We start from the raw sequence: 14,148 nt of genomic DNA on the forward strand, positions 1-14,148 counted from the left end.
TATAATCCACTGCTTGCATTTGTAAATAAAGTTTTATTATAAGATAGCCATGGCTCATTAGTTTACACGTCGTTAATGGCTGTTTCACACAACAACAACAGAGTTGAGCAGTTTCAGTAGAGATCATGCGGCTCACCAAGCCCTAAAATACTTACTATCTGGCTCTTTACAGAAAAGGTTTGCCAACACTTGATATCAAACAATTAACTATTTTATAAGAAATACTATTGCAGAATCCAGTATCAACACAGAGGTTATAAATTCCTACATGATTAAGGCTATCCCCTTTATTTGTATCCAGGAGATGGGAAAAGCTGACCAGTCAATGAAATGCTAGAGGCAATCTTAACGGATGAAATGCAAACAGAACTGTGCAGACTGAGTGTACTGATAGTTCATATTATCTAAACTCAAGTTGGCCAAACAAAGAACCTTACAGATATATGTAATATATATAGTTATGCATTGAATAAATATTTATGAAGTACCTAGTTATTCTGCCTACTTTTAAAAAGCTTGAATTTAATAGTAGATAAGACATAGTTCTTACACCAAGGGGTTTAAGAATCTGTACTCTAATTGTACACCATTCCCAGCAATTCTATGGTCACTGGCTCAATTTAGGTTCTCTCCATTTCTCTCTTAGATTGCTACACTAAGTTTCTAAGTAATCTCTTGATTTCTAGTTTTTCCCCATTGCATACAGTTAGCCTTCTAAAACACAGACTTAATCATATAGCTGCCTTGCTGAAAAATTCTGGATGGCTTCCCACTGTCTACCTCACAAAGTCACAATCTTACCTCCTACCATTGCCCCCCATGATTCTTTGGCATTGGCCAGACTTGTTTATTTTATGTACTTTAACCTCCAGGTGTTTTTTGTGTGTTTTGTTTGTTTTATCCTGATTCACTCTATTTGTTTTTGTTAAAGATGTTCTCAACCTTTCAAACTCACAAAATTTAAATTTCAGAGCATTTTTTTTCACTTCTTTTTCACTACCATATTTAATCAAGTATTATCAAGTTATCAAGTATTATCTGTTTTTCCCTAATATGTGTTTCCTTCTTTCCATTTTTACTTTTCCTCTTCCAACATAAAGTTTTATTTCGTCACCTTTGAACGACTTCTATGGCCGTGTAACCGGTAATCTGTGGTACTGCTCAGAACATACCAATCACTCTTTCTAAGATACCACCCTAACTTCCAGCCTCTATGCCTGCTTTTCTTCTGCATACACATTATGCACATGCTCAAATCAACTCCTCATTGTTCTCTGAATATCTATAGCTTGTCCTTTTCCACTTCCACATGGTACACTTCTCCCACAGAATTTCATCACCAACATGTTAACCTTTCTTCATGAATCACCTTAAGTCATTTTTCTTCCACAGAACAGTTTCTAATGAAGGTAGCAAAGGTTGATCTCTTTCACTACTAAATGTTAGTTTTAATTATTGACTATACAAGGCATTAAACAATTTATTGTTTACTGTCTTGTTTTCTAATTATCTGTGACTTATATTCATACATCTTATGTCTGTATATACAGATAAATCAAAGATTGGCCATTTTCTTTTTTTTTTTTTTTCTGTAAAAGTCCAGATAGTAAATATTTTCACCTTTGCAGGCCTTATGCCCTTCATAGTAACTATTCTACTTTTCTGTTGTAGCAGAAAGTCAACCATAAAACAGTATGTGAATCAAAAGGTTTGGCTATGTTCAAATAAAACTTTATTTACGAAAGAGGCAGGAAGCTGAACTTAGTCTGAGGGCCTTAATTTGTCAATATCTGAGTTTGAGTATCGGTGTCTTGTTGGCAGGAACTGACTTATGTACATAACATATTGTTTTTCCTAAAATTTCTCTGGTGTGTATTACTGTGTTAGACTTAAGACATTTGGCTTCATATGCATGCTCATCAATGTATGTGGGGTATGTTCTAAAGTGTCAGGAATCTAAATATTTGGAAAGTGAGTTAATCTTCTAAAGCACATCATAGCTGTAGGTAAAGAGACTAAATAATGTATAATTACAATGCTTTATAAGACAACCAAATGTTAATTATGCAATCACATAAGACTGATGTGTGCTCTGTGAAAAAAACAATATCATTGAAGATAATTTCATATTTCATGCAAACTATGTTTAATTGTAGTTTCTCACCAGCAAAAATAAACCCTTTAAACCGAAACAATTATTTTATCCATTAAATTCAAATAAAATGTATGCAAATATTGATGCAATATAAAATATGTATGATATTTATTTACATAATAAAATTCTGCTCAAAGCAGAATGCCAGGATCCAATTTGTTAGATAAGTGGAAGATTTTTCTTTCTCCCATGCAGTCATTTTTTATAGTAATGAATATTCGTCCTGTTAATAAACTTTATTGGTACAAAATAATTATTAATATAATAAAATAATTTATCTATATTATATTTTCCTTTTAGAAAATAATTTAATATTTTTAAAGAAATGCATTTTCAGAAGGATCTTACAATTACACACTAATCCCAAATTCTATTTTACTTTTGACCAATACCTTCAAATTGTAATTTTAACATTCGATGTTGAAGAACTAGAATGAATTTCTTATTCAAAACACACACATATAACAAAATACGTGCATGTGAAAGATGTTCTTATTGCTTTAGTTTCACCAGACCCCAGCAATACTAGGAGCTACTTTCATCAAACTATAACATATTTCATGGATTAATTTTATACTGTACTCTATTTTTATGGGGTAGAAGACAAAATGTCTAAAAATTCTTATCTGATCTTCCGTAAAATATCTGTATTTCAATGAAAAAAATTCTAAGAGCCACAAATACTGTTTCCATTTATTTATGCACAGTTCTTTGTAAAAGGATAAAAACAAACATTTAATATGTTATATTTAGTGATGATATGTATCTTAAAATACCAATGAACTTTCAGTTATTCTAAGGAAGTGACTTTAGGTGTCTTTCTGATATCTTAATTTGCTTGCTATTTATTGCACTTGCTGTATGATTTGAATGAATAAGCATCAAAGTTTCTATCTTTATGATAATTTTATAATCACATAAAAACTTTCTTATCTAAAACAGTGGTTTTCAACCAGTGGTGAAGATGCTGGTAGGGATTCTCCCCCTCCCCCAGGGAACTTTTGGGAATGTATGGAGACATTTTTGGTTGACTGGAGATAGTACTGGCATAGTAGTGGCCAGGGATGCCAATAAACTTCCTGCAACGCAAAGGAAAGCCCTCCCTCTCCCCCCAACTAGGAATTATCTGGTGGAAAATGTGAACAATGTAGAGGCTGAAAAGTCCTCACCTTGGAGTAGAACCATGGATTCAGCATTTAGTGGATTTGAATGAATGCAGGGCTCTAAATCACTTAGGTTTGCATGACTTAGGCAAGTACATCAAACAGCATACCAAAGAAGAAAGAATTTTGATGATTCTTTTTTTACTAATCTTTTCTACTGCTCCAAGGTAGATTGCATATTTAAAAAAATAGCAATTTATAATGCAGCTAAACTTACTACCTGCATATAAATTCTTTTGCAGGTTAGCTGTTTGATATTTCTATTATGTTTTGCCAAAGAAATAATGATAAAAATGGTAATTAACTTTTTCAGATGAACCAACAAAACCCATTAATTTATAATATGGTTTTAAGATAGCACAGAAGGATTCATTAAGAAACTAAATTGGGTGCTAGTTTATATAACTGGTACTGGGAACAGAGGACTATGTGTTACAGGAAAAAAAATTTGTAAGAGGAGAAAGTGAGTTCCACTCTGTCTTTTTATATCAATAGCTGGAATGAGGTAGCAACATGTCTTTGGCATGTTTCAACTCTCATTTTTCTTCTTCATTGTTCATTTCCTGTCTCTCTTCTACCAGGCTCTCAGTACTGCATGAAGTTCTAAGCACCTCATTATGGAAGACTCACAGGTTTACTCAAATCTCAAAAATTCCTCCCTTGCTTTGATATCACCTGCCTTTCACTTCACCTCAGTCAGAATCCTCATCTTTTCAAAGTTGCTGATATCAACTACAAGTAAAGGTGAAAGCATTTTGATTTAACTATTTCACACCAGCTTACCCTTCTTAGAAATATTAGCATTTTAAAATAGAATTCATGCAAAATAAAATAAATCCCCTTTGATAGTATATAAATATTTGAAATAAAGTGACACTACTAAATAGTCAGAGGATGGGGTGCCTGGGTGGCTCAGTCGGTTAAGCACCTTACTCTTAATTTTGGCTCAGGTCATGATCTCAGGGTTGTGAGGTCGAGCCCCACATTGAGCACCATGCTGGGCATGGAGCTTGAAAAGATTCTCTCTCTCTGCCCCTTCACCCCACTCCCTCAAAAAACATGCCAAACCAAACCGACCAAACCAAAAGAAAAGAGGGGAAACAATGTATTTTTAACACCATTAATAATATGTAGGATGGAGGGTGCACATATGCTATATACAGACACAGATATATGTATATATACATCTACATCTATGCAAACATATAAATATATGGAGGGAGAGAGAAATTTAGTTTTTATGACAGGTAATTAGATCTTCATATAGTAAATTGTGGAACTAGACAATTTAAGCACTTTGCAAATATTTGAGATTCACCCCCACCACATTGAAAAATGGGTTCAAGAGTATTTCTTTTTTTTTTCTTAAAAGTTCCTATTAATTTGATAAATATCACCTATGATTAAATATATTTACAACCCCAAATGATATCCCTCCTTCTTCAAGTTTTATAAGTGACATTTTGTCCCCTAAAGGGGCAATGATATTACTAGTATTCTTAGAATCTAGAATCTTATCTTTAAAAATAATATCAGCTAATTTTCTTATAAATGTTGCCAATACAAGTTTCATTTTCTACAGAAATATTTTCCTGAAGCAACTGTAGGCACATATATCATTTCAATGTTAAAACTGCTCTTCAAGAAACAGCCCACAATTCTCCTTATATTGTCATAACATAATAGGCAAGTGAGATAAAAATTGATGGAAAGAGTAAAGGTTCCAAAATGGAATAATTTATTTTTATAAATAAATTATAATAAAATAAAATAATTTATTTTTTCACAATATGCTAGAAAATGGGCTAAGTGCTTCGTAAGCATTATTTCCTTTATTCTTCTTACTAGTCAGTTTTGTTTAAACAAACCCCCATTTTTATTTTTTTGTTTATTAAAAAAAACCATTTTATAGAAAAGTAAACTTAACTTTCAAAAGGGTAAAAAAAGACTTACAATCACATAACTATTAAGAGGGAAATAGGTTTCAGATTCTAGAGTATGAGCCTCTAACCATTATACATACTACCCCTCTAAATGAACCAATTCCCTTAGACTCGTTCATTCTCGTAATGATTCATGGATGCTTTACAAAGCAGGGATGTGGGATGGATACTGCCTTGGAGTACAATTTTCTTAAAATCTAATTAATCTAATTCTTGTAACTGTGAATAAACTCCTAATGTCTCATTCATTTTGTCTCTGGGTTTTGAATTTGCCAAAGGATATTGTCATTAATGTGTTATATAAAATAGTTTGCACATTTGCCAGTCATTGTGAGTTTCAAGAACAAAATTGAAAGGGATGATTGAGTCAGAAGCCTGTCTTTGAAAGTAAAATAAAATGGTTCCTGGAAAACAGCACTGTTTATACCAACAAATATTTATTAGGTCCCCACTGAACTAAGTTCTTTTCAGAAAGAGAAAAGTTTCTTCAAAAAGGGAAAACATCTTGTAATTGGTGAAAGTCTAATAGATAAAGTATTTGCAACACTCTGTATTTAAAGTGACAATCACATTCTTGAATTATTTCAGGAACAGATTCCAATCATGGCACCTAAAGAAATACAGAAGAAAACTGAAAACAACAACAACAGGGAAATCTTTCTGGATTCATGAAAAAAACTGAACTCCACTTGGTATTAAATCGCAACTGAAGTTGTGATTAAGAAAACATCTTTGAGCTGAAAGAGGACACAGAGGAAGGCCAACCTGCTGGATGGGAGAAGGTTTGCAAACAAAAGAAGAAAGTTGTACTTTCCCATGTTTACAAACAACTCCTCTTATAAGGGGAAGAGAGGGATACTGATGCGTAAAACAAAGTAACTAAGGAAATTGTGTCTATGTCTGTCTATCTGTCCATCTATCTATGCATCTACCATTTACTTAATAACATTTATATAGTGCTTAGTATTTGTCAGCTATCTTCTAAGCGCTTTAAAAAGAAACTACGTGTTTACCATTTTGCAATGATTCTATATTCCGGATTAAAAAAAACAGGATAGATAATGGTTATGCAGTCAAGATAGGACAAAGTTAAAATGTGAGCCCAAAAGTCTGGTTCTAGAGTGTTCCTCCTGATTATGACATTGAACAAGCTAATTATTATGAAGGTTGTCTTTTTTGCATTTACATTGTGTTACTTAACAGCATTGTTCTTTTGTTTAATAAATTATATTTTTTTAGTAAAAAGACTTGAAAATTCATAATAATACCTAACCTCAGACATACTTATGATCACTAGGCCATCTAAAAACAACTCCACTGAAATCGTTCTAAATAAAATTATGGCTGACCAACCTCCAAGTTGCCAAATCCAATGAATATACTTATGTCTTTGTCTTCCTTAATTTCTCCAGGAGAATTAACTGTGTTGGTCACTGTCATCTTGAAACTTTCTTTAGTTTTTTTTTGTTTTTTGAGTGTTTTGTTTTGCATTGTTTTGTTTTGTTTATTTATTTGTTTGACCGTGCTCTCTTTGGTTCTGAAATCCCTTGGTCACCTCCTCAGCATTCTGCCTTCCCTTCCTCTTTAGTGTTCATTTTCTTCAAAGCTCTGTCCTTGCCCTCTTCTCTTTTCTGTAATAATCTTGGGAATCTCATCTGTCTTCTTGTCTTCAACCTAAAATTGAATGACTACCAAAGTTCTACTTATAGTTCAAACTCTCCTTGCCTTTACAGCCCTGAATATTCAATCATGTCCCAGAGGTACCTCAAATTAAGTGCGTCAAAAGTTGACTTTTTGTTTATCCTTTAAACTAGGTATCAGTAGACCTTGGCCTGCAGGCTAATACGGTAGCTTAGAAAACAAATAAAGAATAATATCCGGGGTGCCTGGTCGGTTTAGCATCTGACTCTTGGTTTCAGCTCAGGTCGTGATCTCGGGATCCTGGGATCGACCCCATGTGAGACTCCTATCTGCAGTGCTGTCTTTCCACAAGCCATCCCTCGCACAGATGGTGTCAAGTTTCTAGCACCCAAATCTGCTATTTTCACTCCTTTGGCCAAATATTTAAAACTTATTTTCTCCCTCACTTAGGACTGTGGTTCTTTAGGCAACATCAGCATCCCCTGGGAACTTGTTAAAAATGCAAGTCTCAAGCCATACCCCAGACCTACTGAAGCAAAATCTCCTGAGTATAGCCCAGAAATCTGTGTTTTAGTGATCCCTGCATGTAATTAGGATGCACATTCAAGTGTGAAATCATTAGAACCATCTATCCTAGAGGACAAAAAATAAAATTCTTTGAAAGGACCATTTAAATCCCACCATGGTCTGATCCTTGCCCAACCTCACCCTACTACCTTTTAAAATATATTTACTATACTTTTACATTCAAAATCCATCCGTAATTACAGTTATTTTATTGATCTTCGTTGTTAAGTTAGTCTGTTCCCCTTCTAGACTATAAGCTCCAAGAAGGTAAAAATTAGTCTGTCCCTTGTAAATATCAACAAAACTTGACTCTATTCTGCCATCTAGTGACATGAAATAACAATTCCAAGGAGAATCTCAAACATGAACTCATGACTTCTTCCTATAGAGCTTGGAGGTTAAGGCAAGAGTTCTGAGGTCACTTTTCTCCATGTCAGATAATTGAACAAACATCCTCTGGCTATTAGACCTTGAGAAAATTACTTAGTGTTTAACTTCCTTAGATCCCTTATCTATAAAACTATGTTGCTAAAACCTTCCTCACAGAATTGCAATGAAAATTAACAAGTGTCAGAAGCTAATATTGTTATGATTATTAATATTATTATAAAGGATTTAGCTATGCAGTTGACATAAATAAATAAGTGACACTCCCTTACTCAAATATTTTATAATGTAGTTGGGTAAATAAAACAGTGTTAGGAAAATATTAAATAATCATACAAGCTCTAAGTGCTAAGGAAGTTCCTATGGTGTTAAGCATGAACATGAAGGAGGTGAAATCTGAATTGTGTGAAGATTTATAATTGGTATCTGGATTTGAAGTGAGAAAGCCTCTCAGAAGGAGAATTTTTTCCCGTAAATCTTTGTGCAGATTGAAAGTAATACCTGTAAAGGATTAATAAAAACACAATATAAGTGCATACCTTTCTTATTATCACAAAGTCAGGATGATGATATAATTTTAATTTAATGCTTAATCATACAAGCCCAGATCTCATTATCCAAACAAAACTAAAACACTTCTCAAAAATGGTTTATTATAAATCTGGTTATTGTTGCTATTGTTTTTTAATGCACTCAAAATTTATTCAATTAATAGCTGTGTTTCACTGATAAAGATGTATTTAAATTAGATGGTTTCATAAATGTTAATTATTCATTTTCACCTTAAAGGGAAATCTATGATTTTGGTGTTCTTGCTTATTATAAAAGTAACAAATATATTGATGTATGCAACTTCTCTCTATGCTAAAGAAACAACATCCTCCCAAGTGTTTATCCAGTAGGTGGACGTAAGTATCAACAACATGCTATAAATTGCCAATACACAGCAGATATAGAAAATAGAGAATTTAGGTTAAAGTGTCCAGTTATCAACCTGATCAGTGGAATAGAATAAATATATATAAATCTTCCTAAAGCATATGGGGATAAAATGTGATTATCATAGCCAGTGTGAAACTACAGTACATGGTATGTAAAGTTCTTATTCCAAATTTCCTAATATTTTATATTCAAATTTTTGTCCTCAGTCCCTACAGTAACTGTCAACATACAACCACTAGTTTCTATCCCTACTTTATTCTAAACTTTCTTGCTTTGCTTTTTTGGCACAGGAGAGGTTATATGCACCCCCGTGTTCACTACAGTGCTGTTTACAATAGCAAAGACACGGAAACAATCTAAGTGTCCATCAATAGATGAATGGATAAAGAAAATTTGGTATATATATGTATGTGTGTGTGTATATATATATCTATATATAGATATATATAGATATATATATAGTATATATCTATACTATAGATAGATATAGATATAGTATATATATAAATAGTATATATATATATTTAATATATATTATAGTATATATATATTTAGTATATATATATTTAGTGTATATATATTTATATATATAATATTTAGTCATAAAAGGGGAAGGAAATCTTGTCATTTGCAACAACATGTGTGGACCTTGAGGGCATTACACTAAGAGAAATAAGTGAAACAAAAAAATACAAATGCCGTATGATCTCACTTATACATGGAAACTTACAAACAAAGCAAAACAACAACAACAAAACACTGAACTTACAGATACAGAAAACAAATTGCTGGTTGCCTGAGGGAAGAGGTGGGGTTTGGTTGAAATGAAAGGGGTCAAAAGACAGAAACTTCTAGCTATAAAATAAATAAGCTAGGGGAATGTAATGTACAGTATAGGTGATTATAGTTATTAACACTCTATTGCATATTTGAAAGTTGCCAAGAGAGTAGATTTTTTAAAATGAATAAATAAATAATAAAACCATACAAGAAAGACTATAACTTAATTTTCATTAGGGTTTAGTGATACTTTGCTTCTTGGAAGGGCTTATGTTCATCTATTTGTTTCTGGCAACTAAAGATCATGACTTTCTAACAACAACAACAACAACAAAACCCAAAATTGTTAAATACATATAAATATTTATATATAGAAATATGTATTAAAATTATTTATGATAGGATAGAAATGAACTAAAATCAAACTATCCAATAATAGATGAATCATTGAGCACATTTTGATAGTCACATGTGCTGTGAAATACATAGTTACTAAGAAGAGATTTATAAGGCATCAATGATAACAGGGGAGAATGCTATATGTAAAAAGGAAGATGAAAAATTTAAAAAATGAAATGTGACATTAAATTTGAAGAGATACAAAGCTTTCTGGGGGCACCTGCATGGCTCAGTTGGTTAAGTGTCAGACTCTTGGTCTCAGCTTGGGTCTTGGTCTCAGGGTCCTGAGTTCAAGCCCCACACTGGGTTCCATGCTGGGCGTGGAGCCTACTTAAAAGAAAGAAAAAGGTTTCTTAATTTAGAAAACAGTGAAGCATGGACTGGGGGGTTGGTCATGATCATTGGGACCCTGGTGTTGCCTTTGATGAAATTTATTACTCTGAGCCAGCTTATTACCCTGAGCTTCAGTTTCCTTATAGAAAATAAAAATAACTATCTTGTTAGATGATTCTAATGATTAGGGGAAAAAAAGTGACAACGAAATGGCACATAGTAGTTCAATAAACAGTGATGGTTTTATTCATTACTGTGATATTCAACATCCCTGTTGAAACAGCTACAAGAAAAAATGTCAGGATGTTTGTTGCTCTGGGAGCTGGGAAAATGGGTGTACATTTGAGAGTATTTTTTTTTAATAATAATTTTTTATTATGTTATGTTAGTCACCATACAGTATATCCTTAGTTTTTGATGTAATGTTCCATGATTCATTATTTGCATATAACACCCAGTGCACCATGCAATACGTGCCCTCCTTAATACCCATCACCAGCCTATCCCAATCTCCCCACCCCCCTCCCCTCTGAAGCCCTCAGTTTGTTTCCCTGAGTCCACAGTTGAGAGTATGTTTGATAGTCTTGTTGTCTGACAACGTCTGAATTCTGTTGATGGATCAACCATATTGTTCTTCTTTAGATCTATGATTCACATTTTTATTGGCATTTTTCTTTAAATAAATTGCTATGATATAGAGAAGTGTGAGGTTAAGCCCAGTATAAGTTATTTAAATATGAGACAATATGTATTCAAAAAGGACTCAAAAAAAAAATAATGAAACCCAAATTTCAACAAAAGGAGGTTAGGAAAATGATATGATTTCAACAGCTATTACTTTAAAAAAAAAAGATTTATTTATTTATTTGAGAGAGAGAGAGACAGAGACAGAGAATAGGGTGAGGGACAGAAAGAGAAGGAGAAAAAGAATATCAAGCAGACTCCCCACTAGCATTGATCCCAACGTGGGCTTGATCTTACAACCCCTAGCTCATGACCTAAGCTGAAATCAAGAGTCAGGCACTTAACTGACTGAACCACCCTGGAACCCCAACAACTATTACTTTTTAAAATTTGATTTACTTAAGCATAGAAACACATAACACTGATTATATGTGAGACACTATTCCAAGACCTTTTCATGTATTCATGAATGTTTAATATATTTTCATTAAATGACTATTAAACTCTTTTACTAGATCCTATGATACAGACCCTATAATTTTCTTTAGTTTGCAGATGGAGAAACCAAGGCCTAAGGAAGTTAAGTAACTTGCCCAACATCATACAACTAGTAAGTCATAAGGTTGGGGTTTGAACACAAGCAGTCATGCTACCAAGGCCATGCCATTAACTCTAAGCTCAGCTTCCTCATACCATTAAAAAAAAAAAAAAAAAAAAAAAAAAAAAAAAAAAAAAAAAAAAAAAGATTTAAAATACCCACAATTGCTCCTTTATAGTGCATATGTTTAAGCTTTGATTTGTTTCTTGTTAACCCTATAAAACAACATTAGGAACCAAAGGATCTAAAATGCATTTTCTTTTTTTAAAAGTTTTGCTTAAGTGTTCAATAACTAACCTGGAAATTTATGTACAAGACGAATGTATGATAATTGGTGTTAAAACAATCATTGATTTCCTACTTGGAGGATTAGATAATTTCAAATAATATTTCTAACCTTTATTTATTTAATTTTTTAAAGACATATTTTAATTTTACAACATTGAATGACATGTCTTTTAAAATTAATTATTTTTTTGTGAACTTCACATTATTAGTCACCAGAAAACAGGAGGCTATGATTATTTTACTTATATTAACACTGAACCTTTGTCAACATTTTTACTGTAATTCTACCCTGGTAATAAAACAGTCAATACATTCCTGCATCTTTTTAACATTTTTTCCCCTAGCAGTGGAAGTGTTACTTCACTGAAGCAGATAAACAGGATGGATAATGATTGTTATATGTTCAGTGATCCTTATAATGGCGAAAAGTAGAATGTTCTCTGATCATTCTCGAAATTGGAAACCGACTGAATTTCATTTAGGAAATAACAAGGTCTTACTACAGGTGACATTCTCTAAAGGTATATAAAGACTAGAATATCTGCCCTGAATCCTGTATGTTAAATCAGATCCATACAGTAAAAACTTCCTTATTTTATGCAGATTGGAGGAGTCTCATATAAATCATCTTTCAAGTTAAATAAAGATGTCAAGAAAATCTCCCCAGCACCAAATGAATTACAGGGGAATGAATGAATCTGGGAAGGAGACATCCCAAGTAAATGCCTAAAACCATGGATAGTACCAAACCCTATATATATATACCATGTGTTTTCCTATACACACACACCTATGATACGTTATCTACGATAAAGTCAAATTTATCAATTAGGCACAGTAATAGATTCACAATAATAATTAGTAATAAAATAGAACAACTATAATAGTATACTACCATAAAATATATGTGAATGTGGTAACTTTCTCTCTGGTTCAAAATATCTTATCATACTATACTCACCCTTGCACTTGTGATGATGTGAGATGATAAAATGTCTATGTGATAAGATGAAGTGAGGTGAACGACATAGGCATTGTAATACAGTGTTAGGTTACCACTGACTTTCTAATGATAGTTCAGAAGGAGGATCTTCTGCTTCTGGACCATGGGTGATCACAGAGAGTGAAAGCATGGAGGAGGGGTCTACTGTACATTGAATGTCTTACTTCCTTTCTATATATATGAAAATGTCAGAAGAGCTTGAAAGTGTCATTTTCATTTCCATTCTGTTACTTTGCTAGGGCTCATGTCAACGTGGGCACATCAGACAGTTAGGAAATGAAAATACATTGATCCTGTTTTGAGGAGGGAAATGTTGTAACACATAAACCCAGACATTTTTCAGGGTCCAGTTCATTCAAATTTCTCTAATACAAAAATTACAGTTCCTAAAAAATACCAGTCTGGGGCACAAAAATATGTAAGTACATATTTTTGCATTTATAAAAATTAAAACCAATCCTGTGTTTGTCATCAACATACAGTGTTTATGAGTAGATACTCTCCCATGCTGAAGAAAGTTTTAGAAAAGAACATCTTTTTCTTATTGTACTAGTGGCCCATTGTTGGTCAGAATCATGATTTCCTCCTTTATTTCAATTTACTCAAATTCAATATATTTACTGAATGCCAATTAAGCACAAAAGTGACTAAGCTGTATCTTCTCCCCTTAACGTCCTCATGTTGTACAGATTTGTGGGATGAAAAGAGCAAAAAACTTATGGGTGATAAAAAAGGATTAACATGATTGCTCACATAGTACACGGTGTATATAAACTCCCACATGACAGAGAAGGATCTCTTATATAAGAAAATTGAAACTGAGAAATTGAAGTATCTGGGAAGGAAATCAGATTCAATCAGGCTCTGTCAGAGAGAAGGCACAGAAAATTCTACAGATGAGGAAATTTTGGTATAAGAAATAGTATCGATAGAGAATGAAGATCAAGTATTGAAGAAAGAAAAAGGATAGCAGTGGAATTTAAGGACCACAGAGGTGAGCATTTTAGTCATGTCTAGGTGTAAAGAATATAACACAAATTTAAATTTAAAATAAGGCTTGGAGTGAGGTCCATAAGACCAGAAATGCAAATGCATTTCTGAAAGTGGAAGATCTGTCTACTCTACACTGAAAGAGGGAGAAAAAAAGGTACCCTCTAGGGAACAGGTGTCATCTTGGCATCAGATGTCTCAAGTAAAAATATGTTAATGATAAAGAAACATTATTTACATTGGAATGAGATTCTCATAGGTTATGGTGCACATTA

At 32.9% G+C, this 14,148-nt stretch overlaps 1 protein-coding gene across 1 annotated transcript in view; it reads right to left on the bottom strand.

Moving 5' to 3' along the window:
- The window catches only part of LRP1B (LDL receptor related protein 1B), a 1,450,575-nt gene that overhangs the window by 563,346 nt on the left and 873,081 nt on the right, over positions 1 to 14,148 (bottom strand). The gene's annotated exons all lie outside the window — the stretch shown is intronic.

The sequence above is a fragment of the Ursus arctos genome, unplaced genomic scaffold (assembly GCF_023065955.2).
Source record: "Ursus arctos isolate Adak ecotype North America unplaced genomic scaffold, UrsArc2.0 scaffold_1, whole genome shotgun sequence".
Classification (NCBI taxonomy): domain Eukaryota; kingdom Metazoa; phylum Chordata; class Mammalia; order Carnivora; family Ursidae; genus Ursus; species Ursus arctos.